Source organism: Echinops telfairi, unplaced genomic scaffold, assembly GCF_000313985.2.
Source record: "Echinops telfairi isolate 266 unplaced genomic scaffold, ASM31398v2 ScPeMD7_2;HRSCAF=8, whole genome shotgun sequence".
In the NCBI taxonomy this organism is placed as follows: domain Eukaryota; kingdom Metazoa; phylum Chordata; class Mammalia; order Afrosoricida; family Tenrecidae; genus Echinops; species Echinops telfairi.
The window spans coordinates 12,246,943-12,254,286 of record NW_022103898.1 but is presented as its reverse complement, the minus strand read 5'-3'; the positions used below and the strand labels follow the sequence as shown (position 1 = coordinate 12,254,286).

The following is a 7,344-nucleotide window of genomic DNA, read 5'->3' as shown; positions in this document are numbered from 1 at the left end:
GGTGGATGTATGGTGGATAAGAGTTGTAAGAGCCCCCAATAAAATTATTTAAATAAAAAAAATAAAAAAGCTTAAAATAAAAAAGAGAAAAGCATGGCCTTGATGATAGAAACAAAGCTGGAGACCGCATGATGGAATGTCGCAACACCAACGACTTCTTCACAAATACCTCTCTTCAACAACACGAAAGGTTGCATTTAACTATGCATGTGAACTTCTCCATATGGAGTATACAGAAAAGATTAAGAAGTTCACTATCAGTAGTCAAACTCAGGCCAAGGGCCAACTGTAGAACAAACCATCAATTGCTCATATGCAAGTTCAGGTTGAAGATGAAGAAGATTAAACAAGTCCATGGGAGCCAAAATACAACCTTGAGTCTATCCCACCTGAATTTTGAGAACATCTCAAGAACAGATTTGAGTTGGACTTCTTGCAGCTGCTAAAGAGGTAGTAGGGAAGTAGGTTCCTCTGCTGGGCTTCTGTCTGCTCCACAGCGGGAAGCAATTTCCCTACAGCATATCAATGCAGAGCATTTCAGTGTGCTCATGTGGAATCCAGACCTGGATCAAGAGGTAGTTGTGGGAACAGAACAAGCAATGCTGCACGGTTTATGCTCTCACCCTTAATCCATCTGTAGCTGAGTAAATAATCAGAAAATCCGGATTATATGAAGACAAATGCAGCATCAGGATTGGAGGAGATTTACTGACAACCTGTGAGATGCCTGATGCAACACAGCCTTGCTCGCTGAAAGTTGGGGGGACTTGAAGCACGTGCTGATGAAGATCACGGATTGCAGCCGTTACTATGGATTACAGTCATTGGAGAGAAAACTCTAATCCTCACAACCAAACCAATGGGTAAGATCATGATAAATGGAGAAAAGAGTCGCGTTGTCGAGAATTCTGTCTTGCTTGGCTCCATGATCAATGTTCATGGAAGCAGCAAATGATCAAATGACACATGGTATTCAGTAAATCTGTTGCACAAGACCTTTTAACGCTGTGAAAAGCAAAGTGCCCCACACTAAGCCATGGTATTTTCAATCGCCTCAGAAGCATATGATAATTGGCCATTGAATAAGGAAGACTGAAGGATAATCAGTGCATTGGAATTCTGGTTCTGAAATCTGGTTCTGGAAAAGAATAATGAAAGTCCAATCTTAAACAATCCAATATATCCCTTTGTATATGGATTGTGTAAGAGATGGCAAAAAAACCTCCAAAACTATTATAGAAAAATAAAAAAGAATAAGCGTTCCTGGGGGGAGGGTGGGGAGGGCGGAGATAAAAGGGAGCTGATATCAAGGAGTTCAGGAAGAAAGAAAATGTTTGGAAACTGATGGTGGTAGCAAATTTACAATACTGCTTGTTGTGATTGAACTATGGCATATTATACCTGTGAGAGCTCCCAATAAAATGATTGAAACATAATCATCATCATGCAAAGCACCCTGGACTACCACAAGAACGAACAAATCTGTCTTAGGAGAGTACAGCCAGAATGCTCTGCAGAGGCAAGCAGGGTGAGACTTTGCTTCACCTTGGACATGTGGTCAACAGAGACTAGTCCCTGGAGAAGGGTGTGATGCTCGAGAGAGTGGAGGGGCAGCAAAGAAGGGCAAGGCCTTGGACGAGATGGACTGACACAGGGGCTGCAACAATGGGCTCAAAGGTAACAGGACAGTAGTGAGGAGGGGGAGGACTGGGCCGTGCTTTCTTCTGCTGCACATCCGGTCCTGATGGGTGGGAACTGACTGGGTGGCACCTAACGACTACCACATACTTCAGAGACATCAAACAAAACACCATCCGGTCCAGACTGATGCACAGTGGCCCTAGAGGGCAGAGTAGGGCTGCCCCTGTGATTTCTGACCCTGTCACTGTTGGGGGTGGGGTGGGGGGGACCTGGGCTTTCTCCCTCGCAGCTGTGGGTGACTTTGAATTGCCGGCCTCTCAGATCGCAGCCCAACCTGTAACCACTACCCCACCAGGGATCCTCCAAGTTTGTTATACTGAATAGCATATATCATATATATAACATATTTATATTAAGCACACAAACTTTTCTGTGGTTAAATAAATGTTAAAGTAGATGTCTATTTTGATAATATCTCCCTCTTAGAGATTAATTAAGGAAGTTCATTAATTAAGGGAGTTCATTAAGTTCATCATGGCTCTAAGAAGTCTTGAAATAAAGAACCGATTACACCTGGCTTATCCAAATATATTTGACCCAGTAACCCCATTCAAAAAAAAGACAGTATCCATGAACATCCCCCGGATTTCCTAGGGAAGGGCTGTTTCCAAAGGATCAGGAACATTTGGTTCCCTAATTGTTACAAAGAGCATTAATCAATAGCCTAGTCGGTTTTAAGGAAATAATCCAAAATTCAGAAAAAGTTCTATAGACAGAGAAGTTACTCACAAGGCTGTTTGTTATAGGAAAACCCCAGAAACAACTCAAAATACATTAAACATACGATGCATTGTCATTGATTATCACTATTACTGAAGAGTTCTTTAGACCCCACGAGAGGGGTCGGGCACACTAGATGGTAGAGCAGGAAGTGTTAGAGTTTAGGCCCTCAAAAAAAGCAATTGAACTGGAACGAGAAACTGGAATAAACTATTTTGGAACTCGAATCCAAACTGAAATGATATCAGCCACAAGAATGCTTAATCAAAGGTGAGCCACATGCACCAACCACTGTCAGCAGTGACTGCCCCTGTGGCAGCGACATATAAAGTACTCGCATGTCTTTGTGGGTGAGAGTGGATGTGTGTGCAATCTGTCAGCACTGGCTGATGGCAGAGATAATAGAACGGAATTTCAGTGACCACACACCATTTATGCTCTACAAACATGAGGATAAGTAAACAAAGCCACTGCTACTAGAGCTCCAGTTGGAACATGCATGAGTTTATTCCGACTACAATGTGCCTAAGCTGCAGTCCGTGGACGGCCACAGAGACGTTCTCTCAGCTACACACCTGTTCCTCGTCTCCTTAGAGCCCCTTCAGAAAAGGGGCTACGTTTTGTGCCTTGTGGTGGGGAGATATTTGGAGGTAAGGGCTAGTATCAAATTTTCAACAAAACTCAAGTGGACTTGTGTTCACATTATTGAAACTTGGCAACAACTTTATGGGAACGCTGTCCCACATCATTCAATGGTTGTTCGAGGGATCAAGCATTCTGAGGAGGGTGGGAAGGCCTCAAAGACTCATTGAGAGAGGGCAGACCATCATGATGAAGGAGGTGCCTGACGTCCGGCAACTGGCGAAGGCAGAAAGACCATGGAGGCAACAGCTAATGAAGCGGGGTCTCTGAGAGTTTGCCACTTTCAATGGTAGGCAAATCTCTTGGCATCCAAAAAATGTGGGCCCGATGAGTGACAAGGGTGTGTGAAGACCAGCCTTCGCAAAGAGAAATCAGGGACGTGAGATAGAATATAGGGGTGGGAGCTGGTTTGAAGATTCCTCTGATAGAACTGGGCCCTCCACCTAATTAAACCGCGGGACAATCTGGAATAGTCTAGAACAGTGGTTCTCAGAAAGGGTAGCATTTCCTCCCAGGAACTAGGCAATTAGGAAATACATGGGGGAAATGAAATATAAAAGGGGACATTCTGTCTGACAGGATTAGAAATCACTGTGTTATGTACCACACCACAATTTGCATTTCTCACTAACAACAAGTCGTTGACACGTGTGCATGTGTACATACATGTTATGACTAGGGGGATGGCATTGAGTTGCCATTGAGTCAAGATATCCCATCAACAAGCAGACAGACAAAAATCCATTGTTTCCCGATTGATTCCCACGCAGAGTGACCTGATCCGTAATATGGGCATCTCTTGACTGTAATTTTTTTGACGTAGATTGCCAAGCCTTGCTTCCGTGGGGCCCCTTGATTCAAACCACTCGGTAGGTTCAAACCTCCACCCTTTTTGGCTCGTTGTTGTGCACAACTACTTGTGCCACTCGGAAACCATGGCTTATTTATATGTTTCCTACTGATGGATGTTTAGCTTATTTCTAGTTCCATGCTATTGGAAGCAAGGCTGTAATGAAAATCTTCCTATGTGAATCTTCGTGCCCAAGTGTACGTACGTATTTCTCTTTGAGATGTGAAACTGCCGAAACAAGAGTAGACGTATTTTAAGTTTTAAATGATACTGCTAAATTTCTTTCTAAAGAAGCCTGCCAACTTTCACTCCTACCAACAGTGTCTAAGGAGAGCCTTTCCCTCCACATTCTTCCTAACACTCGAGGGCGTCGATCTTCTTACTATTTAGTGAATCTGCGACTTGAGAGTGGTTTCTCCTCTAACACTAATCAAGCTGAACGTCTTTTCAAGCATTTCTTGGCTACCCTATTGCCTCCATGATTGGCAATTCACATCCTTATTTTTTCTTTGGGTTTGTCACACAAATGTTTTAGATTTATTACTGCTTTCCCTTTATGGCTCTGTGGTTTTTGATCTACTTAAAGGGCTTTCTTGAACTTTGCTTCAATGGCTGGTCACATTCTGTTGGATGAATGTACAAGGAGCTTCCTCAGAAACTCGCAGGAGCAGTTCGACTCCGGCCTGGAAGGTAGACGAGTCAGAATTGACCTGAGGGCAAGGACGGGTAGCTTTATATGCTACCACGGTCTTTTCAGTGGCTTCACAGGCCTGTGAAAGTTGGACAGCCAATAAGGAAGACCACAACAGAAGCGACACATTGAAGCCATGGTGTTGGCAAAGAATATCCCAAGTCTCCTGGTCTGTCAGAAGAAGAAACAAATCTGTCGCAGTAGAGGCTTCACCTCACACACTTTGGACAAGTTATCAGGAGAGACCAGCAGCTGGAAAAGGGCATCATGTCTGGTAAAGTAGAGAGCTAGCCAAAATCAAGAAGAGGAAGACCCTTAAGGAGTTGGATTGACACCGTGGCTGCAAGAATGGTCTCAAATATAACAACAATTATGAGGAAGGCGTAGACCGAGCAGTGCTTTGTCTTGTTGTACATAGGGTTGCCATCAGTTAGGACTGGCTGCATGGCACCGAACAACAACAACAACAACAACAAGGGATTGGTTCAGTCATCTTAAAGGGAGGGAAAATTTACATAACATTAAAGGGCAAGTAGGAATTGTCTTGGTGATAAGTTGGACATTCACAACACAGGGACTGTCTGCACATATCTTGGTGCCTGGTACGTTAAACATAATAAACATGGTTATTGCATGGAGGAGGGAGGCAAAGGAAGCTTTTCCACATTCAAAGTATGTTCAAAACTGCAGCCCAACATCAACTGATATTATGATCCCTACAATTCTACTCCTCCTTTACCCTAGCTAATCAAGAGTGGACTCTACTTGTAAACCTCAGTCATGGGGGACTGCCCTCTCCAGGGCTGGGATGAGGACCCTGGACGGGCCTTGATCACATACCTGAGTCCTCTGTCTTATTACAACTTCACTGTTAGGTACTGCTTTAGTTGGGGAAGCTTCAGGGATTCCTTGAAGGTTGAGAATGCGCCTGAGAAGAGGACGAGGGATGAGCTCGTGCCCAGGAGGCTAAGTTGCCCTATATCCTTGAAGTTGTGCTCTGTAGTCTGCAGGTGGAACTCCATATCCTGGAGGCAGGGCTTCATATCTGGGAGGCGGAGCTCCATATCCTGGAGGTGGGACTTCATATCTGGGAGGCGGAGCTCCATATCTGAGAGGCGGGGCTTCATATTCAGGAAGTGGAGCTTCATATCTGAGAGGCGGGGCTTCATATCCGGAAGGTGGGACTCCATGCTCCACAGATGGTGGTCCATATTCCTGAAGCGGGGGTTCATTTCTCACAGACTGGGCTCTATGGCTCACAGCTGGTTGTCCATATTCTGTAAGGGGCACTCTCATGGGTGCAGATGAATAGAAAGCAGCTGGGAATGATAATGAAAAGAAAAAGGTTACTCACTTTCTAGGCTGGTCAATCTAGACAAGGAAGAACATAAAAACAATGCTGAAGTAGACAGACACGAGAAAAAAATGCAGGCAGAAGAAGGTTAAAGCCATTTTCTTTAGCAACCATCCACTGAAGGTTTTTTACTTCCTGCTGTGAAGGGATTTAAATTAACATGCAAACAGCCTGATAGTTAAATCCACACGTTCCTTAGAGTTGCACACAGACACACCTAAGTAAAATGTGTTTTGATTACCAAAAAGTAATGAAAAATATGCATTTGGCAAATACACACAAAGAAAAGCACCTTTAATTCCATCACTGTCCTTCTGCTACCTTAATACTAACCCTATTTCCCCATCCTCATATATAAATATATTTGCATATGTACATGTCTTTATCTAGACCTCTATAAATGCCCTTTGCCTCCTAGCTCTTTCCTCTAATTCCTTTGACTTTCCCCCTGTCCCACTATCATGCTCAGTCCCCACCAGGGTTTCAGCAATTCCTCTTTGTTACATTACCCTTGATCATGCCCTACCGCAAATATATAACTTTTTATCTGGCTCTTTTCACTTGACATTAAAAAAATTACTTAGCACTATGGATTTATTTCATACATTAAGTAATTAATCTATAAATCCCCATAAATTCCCCAAAATTTCTATCATTTTATAAATTAATTTATATTATAAATGAGAAGCAGGATAATCTATCACCTTGTTACTTTAACAATTTATTTACTTGATATTTATTTACTGATTTGGTTTATTTACTTGATTCTTGTTACTTTATTGAACAATCCCATGACAGCTCACTGGTCAAAATTAAAAAGTTCTTACATCAGATGTCAGAGGATGTGGAGAAACCAGATCACACATACATTCCTGAAAAGACTGCAAACGGGTGCAGCCCTTCTGGGAAACACCTGGCAGTTTCTTTAAAATCGAACGATGTACCCACCATCCTTAACTATGTAATTACCACACAACCAGTTGCTACACTGCTGGGCATTTATTTCCCCAAAAGGAAATTTAAATTCACATTAAAATCTGGATACGGATGTTTACAGCAGTGTCATTCAAAATAGGCAAAAAATGGAAACAACCAAGAAAGAGTATTCAAAAACAAAAGCTCTTGATATGACTGAAACATCTGCGTAAGGTCCAGAGCAGTGTGGTGGTGACCCCCATCACTGTCATTTGGCTACTGTTATGAATCAGGTGACCCTGTGAAAGGGCCATTTGACCCCCAAAAGGGTCACAACCCACAGGTTGAGAACTGCTGGTCTAGAACCAAATCCTTCCTTGTTCTTTTTTTTTTTTTAATCAATTTATTGGTGCTCATACAATTCATCACAATACATAGATCAATTGTGTAAAGCACATCTATACATTTGTT

The 7,344-nt window shown here is 42.8% G+C and overlaps 1 protein-coding gene across 3 annotated transcripts in view; it reads right to left on the bottom strand.

Annotated features, from left to right (window-relative positions):
- WBP2NL (WBP2 N-terminal like) overlaps nucleotides 1-7,344 on the bottom strand; it is a 56,577-nt gene that overhangs the window by 5,878 nt on the left and 43,355 nt on the right. For 2 of the 3 annotated variants that reach the window (XR_006680368.1, XR_006680369.1), the window contains one exon: nucleotides 5,445-5,923. The gene's annotated coding sequence lies outside the window, so the exon portion shown is untranslated. Of the gene's footprint in view, nucleotides 1-5,444; nucleotides 5,924-7,344 lie in introns of those variants that run through there. The other variant, XM_045293441.1, reaches the window with a different exon arrangement.